This window comes from Pecten maximus, chromosome 19 (genome assembly GCF_902652985.1).
Source record: "Pecten maximus chromosome 19, xPecMax1.1, whole genome shotgun sequence".
Taxonomy (NCBI): domain Eukaryota; kingdom Metazoa; phylum Mollusca; class Bivalvia; order Pectinida; family Pectinidae; genus Pecten; species Pecten maximus.
The window spans coordinates 22796308-22806059 of NC_047033.1; positions in this window are offsets into that span (position 1 = coordinate 22796308).

A 9752-nucleotide genomic window follows, 5' to 3' on the forward strand; every position below is an offset into this window, starting at 1 on the left:
TAATTCCAATTATGAATTTCAACTCTGACGCCTGTGGATCTGTGGATGATTCGCGGACGTAATATACTAATATTACATATCATAATACGATCGTTTTATTCGTTAAACCTTAAGCAGGTTTATTGCTTTTTTTAAATAACATATCAACTCGCTTTTACTACTAAATCACCAGACGCATATCAGTAACACTTCTCTTAATATGGTCTCAAACTTTAGACGTATAATGTTTTCACGCAAATATCGCATACGTACGAAGCCACATTGTCCGAAAACTGCTGTAAAGAAATTCGTGTTCAGCTGAAGGAGTCAACAAACAATGAGGGACCCAGACCGGCCTACGCCGATGTGATGGGAGACTACAACTGATAGCGTACTCAGCGCCATTAATTATCATAAATGTTCGTAACGTGCGTGTATATATACAATATTAGATTTTATGGTAGGCCATGGGGTTAGCCAACCATAAAATATTGGAATGTCGAATATAAACAACGTCATATGGCTGACCAAAAACAATTACCTCCCGACTAAGAGATGGGGATGTTTGTTGATCACCGGGAATGGTCCGAATTAATGATTGACCTATACAAGTACTGTCCTCGACCGGTCACATCCTTAGTCTGGCCGAAGTCAAGAGACCGATTCAAACTCCAGTGGTCAGTTATACGAGTTCAACTGGGGTCACAAGGACACTTGTGCAGCAACACTCATCTATTATGGCCAGGAAGATGCGTCCCGGAGGTCAGCTCAGGAGTCTGATTGAGAGACATTGGCCATGATGCATCGCCTTGTACTATTTTTGGAGGGATACCATGGCAAAGTTTGTGCTCAATACTAGCCTAGCGGTTTTTATTTTTTATATATCTTGCTGTTTTAAGTAGAACATGTTTAAAGCTTATATTTAGATATGTTTACATAATTATGCAAAAGTATGAACCATCTGAAGGCCGTCGGTGTGTACCACAATACCTCTAATAGATATTGTTACATATTTAGCTTGGTTTGATGTTTGACTTGTTGAGTGTTGATGGGCCGTTAATATAATGATTATAATTTTCAGAAATATTATACATAAAACGGTCAGCTATTGAAAATTGTAGAAACAGCCAGAGCATTTGGTCATACGAATAACCTAAAACTTTTATATTCATAAAAGTCATAGGGTGAAATAGGGGGAACTATGTTTCCAGTATTCAGCGACATGACTCTCAAGCTGACTAAATGAACTTAAAAAATATGTTACTTTGTGTCGTTTTCACTCGGATAATCATAAAATTACAACCAGACCCGATACTGAAGTCCCCCAATCTACACCCACAGTTGCTAATGACGCTTTAAGAATCCATAATATCGTTTCTATAGTCCTGATACTTAAAACAGTATCATATTGAAATCGAACCTAAAAAAATCATCTAATCAGAAGACGCTAGCAAATGGCGACCATTTGTTTAACCCAGAAATTGAAGTCGCAACATATTTGTAGTATCATCAATCATCTACATACCAAGGTCCATCAAAGTGTGACAATATTTACATGTTAACCAATCAAATGCCTGTTTTCTTTTTTCGAAACCGTTGTGACTGAGTTAAGCATCCCTCCAAAACCCCATGTAAAAAATTTCGGGAAAATCATACATCATCTGAATTTTGACCAATCAGATGCACTGCCATGACAACATATCAATTCGAAAATGGCGTCGATGTGTTTTGTATTCTTCAGAACACCTATGCACCTGAATTCCAACAATATATGAAACCAGGTAAGTCCTATATTTTTTTTTAAATATCGAAATAGAATTCCTGCTGTGTTATAATATACCTACAGTCCAAATTCTATCAAAATAAGATAATTCAGGCATTTCATTTTATATTGTTAAGCATATGTAAGTGAAAAACGGAAAAAAAATCTTGAATTTTTAGAAGCCAGTAAATTGTGAAATCGCAAAATGGATTTCGCCTCTGTGTTTATCGTTTCCTACCACACCAATATTACCAATTTTCATGAAAACTGTACAACATCTAAATTTAGACCAATCAGAAGTGTTCAACCATTTTGTGGACAACGTCCAGTGTTTTCCTGAATCATTCTACCAATTTTCATTTGGAAACGTTTTATTTTGTTAGTTAGTACATTCCTAACTGCCCATCAAAACCGTAAAAGTCATTAAGGGCATAAAATGGTGATAAAAAATGGGCATCCATCGAAACAAAATCATTACGAAAATTGATTGGTGCACTGAAACATATAGATTCATGATAAATGTTGCTATGGTTACTCATTTCTGACATCGTTTAGATCATTCAAAATTTTGCATAGGTTAATTGTTTCGAAAAGAAGTTTCTCTTCTTGTTGGTTGTCGGTAAATGCGACCAATTAAATGTATTTAACAGTGTAAAAGGAACGGGTCGGTGTGGCTTGTGCATAATGTTAAATACGGTCTCTGTCACTCAGCTGACGGGGCATGCTGTTTTGGCTCAGGAGGTAGAGCCGTGGCTATCAAGTCGGAGACCCGGGTTCGATTCCTGTCGGGGCACTCGGCAGGAATGTATTTTCCCCTGTCCTTTCACAGCCGTGAATTGATCATTGCATGCGATGCACTGATGCTGTACCACATACTTCAATGCATGTAAGTAAGAATGCGTTATGTATATGACACATCCTAAGATGGCCAAGGTCAACCTAGTCTTGGCTATTGTATCTGTAGTAAGACAACCATTCAGCGATAGTTACCAGTGTAATTTGTTGTCTACTTATTGACTTATTCGTTGTCTACTTATTGACTTATTTGTTGTCTACTTATTGACTGATTTTGCCACAGTTTGGTTACAAATAGCTGAAATCAATTAAATAGTGTTTAAAATCAGTTGTGGAAGAGATGATGCAACTATGGCAGCACGATCTGGTCTGTCATTATCAGTGTAGGAACCAAGCTAATAAAAACAAGACAATTTAAAAAAAACAACAATGTTGCTTAAAATGCTTTAGCCAATCAGAGGTTGTTTGCGTCAATCTTGACTATTAAAGCAAAATGTTGAAGTCCACCAATAAAGTACTGTCCAGTCACACCCGTAGTCTGGCCGAAGTCAAAAGACTGATTCAAATTCCATTGGTCAGTTATACGAGTTCGGCTTGTCTCACAAGGATAATTGTACAGCAACACTAACCAATAATTGTCAGAAATATGAGTCCTGAGGGTCGGTTCAGGAGTTCGCTTGAAAGAAATCGGACATATTTTATAAATGAATCGCCATGTACCATTTGTGGTACAATACAAGTACACATTTTGTGTTTTAAATTTGCCTGGTCAGCTTTTTTTTTTCTTTTTTTTTTTTTAATTTACAAACCAAAATGCACAATTAAACATCATACTTCATGTGTATGAACAGTCCGATTATAATCGCCGTTGTAGTTCCTGAGGTGAAGGTTAAGGTTTATTTTGTTAAATGTCCAATTAACAGCTAGAGTCATTGGAGGACGTGTCAGGTTTTTGAGGTGGATCGGTTTGATTTGGTTTGATTTGCTTAACGTCCTACCAACAGCTAAGGTCATTAAAGGACGGCATCCCGCAATATGCATGCGTGTGGTGAGTGTGTGTGTATGTTTTAAGTCTCCTTTTAACTTTGGTTTACATGATGCATTCAAATAAATTTTCATACAAAGTTTTTCCTCGTTTACAAACACATCCTAAAATTAAAGAGAGGCCCGTAAGGCCTGAATCGTTCACCTTGCTTTTTCAGTGATTATGACAAAACACTCCAATTTAAGTTATATTACAAATGTTTTCCTAATTTGGGATCTGCCTTACAGTATTACATATTACACTTTCCTTTTACTCACATCTAGCATTATGTTTGGAAATAGCGAGGAAACAAAAGTATTCCTTCCTTCCACCTCCATGTTTGATGTGCTAATGGAATTGCGAATGCCATTTTAATAATCATATGTTTCATATGAACATAATTTGCTTTATTAAATGTTACTTATCAGTATATGATAGCTGTTTCGTGCATACATTTTATTTTATACTGATTGGTGTGGCCAAATTTGAGAAAACTGATTTCAAAAATCTTCCTTAATAACATATATGGTAAAATGAAATACACTGTTTTATAGGAAAAGTTCTAACGCTGTACCAAAATTGTAAATGTCATTCATATGTAATATATATCACAGAAATGTTTGGCATTTTATTCTGGGCAGGGGCTCCTTAAACATGGTTTCAGTGCTTCTTCTAAATCCCGTTCATGACTGAACCGTCTATCAAATTATTTTGTAACTTCTTATGTGGCTGTATCATAATGGATTACAGTTTGAGTAAAAATTATATTTTTCCTGGAGCCATAATTGATTTACAGACTTTGCTACCACATGTTCCTTCATTTTGTTTCTTGGTTCAACTATATTGGATTACAGATTGAGTTTGAATCCCATGCTAATGTTGTACTCGATATTAGAATTTCATTTTTGCTGGAGATATTAATTCTCTTCACACAGGAAATTCTAAAACTTTATCATAACGGATTACTGTTAGAGTTGAAATCTTAGTGTAAATATTCATTTTTTTAAACCCTTTTCACCAATTCCTTTTTATCGTGTATTTGTTCTGGCACAACTTACCACTTGATACATGACTTTTGGAAGATTATCTTCAAAATTATGATGCTTTTCATATTATGATCATGACATTTTCAAAATGAAATTCTTTTAATTACGCGGTCGAAAGCGACGCATCCATTTCTGTGTAATGCTAGTCATTGATATAAGAGTCTTGTGGTATCTTATCAGAATTGTGAATTTCATTTTCCCTAGGCTCCATTGAGTTCACGGGAACATTTGTAAAAATCTATAAATAGCTTATTCCCTTTATTAACCAAGAAGTTTACACTTGATACTCATGTCGCATGCATCCTTTTGTTTGGTTAAATATAGAGGAATTTTATTCAAGTCTTTATTACGTTATTTGTCAAATAAAGAAACATAAAAAGGTAACAAATATGCACGAACTTTAAGAGAGTAAAAAATTACTTATTATTACAATAATTTTGTAATCGTAAATCCTTGTCTTTTGTATAGGAAATAAATCCCGAATAACAAATTCTATGAAAGATTAACCGGGAAGTAGAACCGATAAAATGTCATATCTGTTCTAATAGTATTAAACAATAGGTTATGTTACCATTCATGTCACGTGACAAAGATGGAACAGATGTCTACGGAAAACGTTAATCTGTTTGTTGTCGCCAGTGCGTACTTCCGGTCGCTCACGAAGTTCAAACAAGATACGGTTACCACACTAATACAGTGTCTATTGATAATGGATTAGCCTGACTGACAGGTGAAACCGTCGCTTTGCCATTGTTGTTAAAAGATATGAGGAATTATTGTCATAATCATTGGTAGAAAATCAATATCTTTCACCGATATTACACGCATTTTAAGGCTAGGTTTGATTTACATTTTCATATGACATGTTCTATGATTACACGTAATAATGGCGCCGAAGTTTGCGATGGAGACTCTCTAAGGAGGAGCTGTATATTAAAAATCAACCGGAGGCTTGAATTAATCAAATTATTCTCAAACAACTGCAACATATACGACAATTGCGCAATAAATGTAGATCTAGAAGGAGATACAATAAAACAATAAAACCAATTTATGTAAAGCGTGACTAGCTTGATATCAAATAATGCGATGTCATCCAGATATTAATATCACAAACAAAACAAAAACATAACTTCGCCTCGGTGAAACCATAAGGCTATGTACGAGCAAATCAGATACGCAATGCAACAAAATGATTTCGCCAAAATCAAGCTGACAATTCATGTTTTTTTTCTTTTCTGGTTTTAATCAATTCCTTCTGCTTTTTTATTTACAAATTGTGTTCCACATTTCATTATATACTTAATAATCTAGGGTATTATATAAGATAATTGCCTTGTCGTAATAACAGACTAATGATTGCATATATCTCACATGATTCAACTCAATTCAATGATGTTATTAGTTTTTTTTAAAGACTTAACAAAGAGAAGTTATCCTGCACATGTTTAATGTATAGGAGCTGCAGATTTTGCTTTAATTTGACATCAATCTGCTTGGTGATTCAGAACAAAGTGATATCGCATTAAAGATTTCGTCGATATTCTATATTCTTTCTATTTCTATTTGGATCGAGCCAGTGGTTGTTGGATATGGTACTAAGGAGCTTTAGCGGATATCTTTTGTAACTTTTAAAAAACAAGCATAGGATGCAATACCTACCCCCTACCGGCCCATGTTAGCTATTACATTATTATGATTTTAAAAGTGGTGCCTTTTGTTGGTAATTTTAGAAAATGAATAGAACAAAATTTACTTACAACTGCTTTTTATGTATATCATACAAGAAAATGTATTTCGACATAGGAATTATATAGAAAAGAAAGACGGATACAAGTTAAATAGTAACGATGGCCATAGCCTTACAAATATGAAACTCAAATGCATCTGAATTGTCATAAGTTTAAGGTTTGATGACAATTCCTCAAGGATTGAAGCCGACAGAGCACTGACAAAGAATTTCTAAAAAGAGTAACGGTGACCTTAAACTGAACCGAGATATCATGTTCCTAAATTTGCGCAAAATCTCCCAAGGAAAAAGGCCGTCAGAGTGCTGACCTTGGCCCTTAAACTCAAACTTTCCCAAAATATATTATGATCCTTCGTAATTTTTTAGAAGTGTGATGAATGCTCCTCAAGGAATAAAGCTGCTAGAGTGCTGGCAAGGATTTTCTAAAAAAAAAAAAAAAAAAAAAAGTAAATGTGACCTTTACATTGGCTAAACAAGAGAACTATCATGGATCTTTGTAATTGTGTGAAGGTTGGTTACAACCTTTCAAAGAATGAGGCCGAGGCCGCTTGAGCACTGGAAAAATTTAGTGTTATATATATACGTCCAATAAAATGGATACCGATGGGAGACAAATACCAAAGATATTGAAACTATGAGAAAATACAAGATCTCTTTTTGTTGTTTGTCTTCAAAAGATCAACATTGCTACGTTTTGTGGATTTGTCGGTGGTCAACATTAGCATAACTGGTTGAGAGGAGTGTTCTCATGGAAATGTCGATTAATCTGGGGTTCGAGTCGTACGAAATATAATTTATTGTTGGTAAAATAGACGACGATATTGCATCGACTATACGCCTAGCGAACCAAAACTGACACCCCACCTCTCCCTTGATTCTCGATATGCAGTGGACCCCGATAGCCATGAATGAATTATTAAAACAATGAACAAATGTAATACAAAATGGTTAAATCGCTGTCTCTAATGGTAGTCATTGAATGAAACGGTCGCGGCATCTAACGTAGGTCTAAGCCTACAGTAGAGCTTCCCTTTTAGTTTTAATAAAATAATATAATTAATTTTCCCGGATTATCTTTTTTCCAAAACCGTTCCGTTCCTCACCAGGGACATTACAGTTGATATTTCGGCCATTGTATTTAAGTCTATCAGTGGGACCGGGAGATATGTGGGCACTGTATCGTGACTAAATTTGTTTGGATATGACTGGCATTAATATACACTTCTCATGTCCATAATTACTAACATGTATAGACACTCCATTTCGTCGTCTTTCATATCACAATGATAATCGTACTTTGGGTCTCTGCCGATCGTTAGTGGCAGTAGTCAGACACGAGAATATCAACAAACCACGAAATACAGCTGTATACATGTATATGATAGCAATCGACCATCAAATAAACCAATACCGTTTTAAATAACAGTTTGTCTCTTCCTAAATACAAGTTGACATTTGATAAAAACTCCCGCGTGTCTGTACCATTTGCTGTATGTTATGATAGTCCCTGGAACATCAGCATCATCATAACCAAGACACAACCGTATGTTAAGTGGTGAAGCCGGAACATTTAAACTGCATTTGTCTTTTGCGTAGGTTGTAATTGTGTCGTCTCTATGATCAATGGTCTCATACTTATGTCATTGACTCTTTGTCTGTTCATTCCACAATAAAAGATATGATGCATCACGAAATGTTGGGTAGCAAAAATTAAATGTAAATGACTGCAAAGTAATCGATCTCGACCAGATTACTATCTGTTCTACATGTACAACCAGAATTCGAGTTGTCTTGTATATCGGTCTGTGACTTGACAGCTTGTATATTGAAACCAATGTCACTGGTTTAGCTTGGTTTTGTATTCTTTAACGTCCTATAACAACTATAGCGATTAAGGACAACCTCCCTAGGGTGTGTGTGAGATACACGCCTATGGTAAATGTGTATGTGCGTGAGGAGACTGGTATGATCATGCTTACCTCCTTGTGGAAGCGCGTAACTAACGTCGACGTCTTTAAAGTGCTACATCACTGAAGTGTATTACCGATGACGCCAAACTTGGCCAAGTTATACTGACAACGGGTAGCCATCCTGCTCCCACAAAGCTAAGCAGGAGAAGTATCTACAATTTTTAGTCCACCAGATGGTGGTCTGATAATTTTATCCTTCGTCAGGCGGTCATTTTTAATTTTGTAAGTTGAAGATTGTTGGAGCTATTTTGCAGAAAGAATGAAATGGATCTTTCTTAAAATTTGTGTATACATGTACATGTCTTAAAACACTGAAACAAATGTTACGAAAATTATGCTATATTAACCATTATTGATGATCAATTTCACCGGTGACTATTGGTGACCCAAATATCGACTGAGGTAGATCTTAAACACATTATATTGTACGCAAATGAAAATACGTCATATCGGTCGGTATTGATGATCAATTTAAGTTTTGATGACATCTGAGTTTGATGTACATATACAAATGAAGGATATGTCATACTATTTACATCTCTCCCTTCTTCAGACTGCGAATAAATAAGCGTATACGCAGTGAAAAAAGGCTCTGTGGAGTTATAAGCGAGGGAATCGGTAAAATTTTAGCGTTTTCTTCTTTTACCCGAAGATGTCAGGATTTTTGCAGAGATCGTCGGGTAAAAGTGAGTGTTTTGTCAAAAACTAAACTAAATACTGCGGAAGTGGTGCATATCTAACTCCCCACGATCTAAGCTAACAACAAATGGCTGAAGCGTACAGTTCCTAAAGAACATTTGACAACGTCACTACTAAATCTGAGTTAATACACGCTGTGCTCGACAACCATAGTTAATCTGAGACGAAAATTGTGTATTGTGATTATATCAATTACTTAAGAACATAAAAAAGGTATTCAACAAAAATATTGGGTTATTTCTTTTAAACTTGGGTCTTTACGTTGATTCACTGAAACTATCTCATCGTAGCAACCACGTCTGCCGTAGTTACCAACGTCGCAACAACCCCTGAATTTTGTTTTCTTTGTACTGTATTTTAATGGTTCGTTTGATATAAATATGAGGATTATACCTCATTTTAACTGCGTATACGGTAGTATGCCCGCAATTGGCAACGAACTTATCCTATGGAGCGCTAACTATAGTGAATGTCCGTAGTATGGAACTATATTATCTTTGCCACCACGGCTGCCGTAGTTTTCCAACGTCGCAACACACCCTGTATATTACTTAAATGAGGTACAGTCGCTAAGAAATACATTTATACTGCAGTCGCAGTAAATAACCTTTACCAAGCTCACCTGAAGGTACATTCCAAACCTTTATAATGACGTCATTATTATTGTGACGTCTTAATTGTAACGTCGGTAAGAACGAAAGATGGCTATTGAAAATCACTGTTCCGT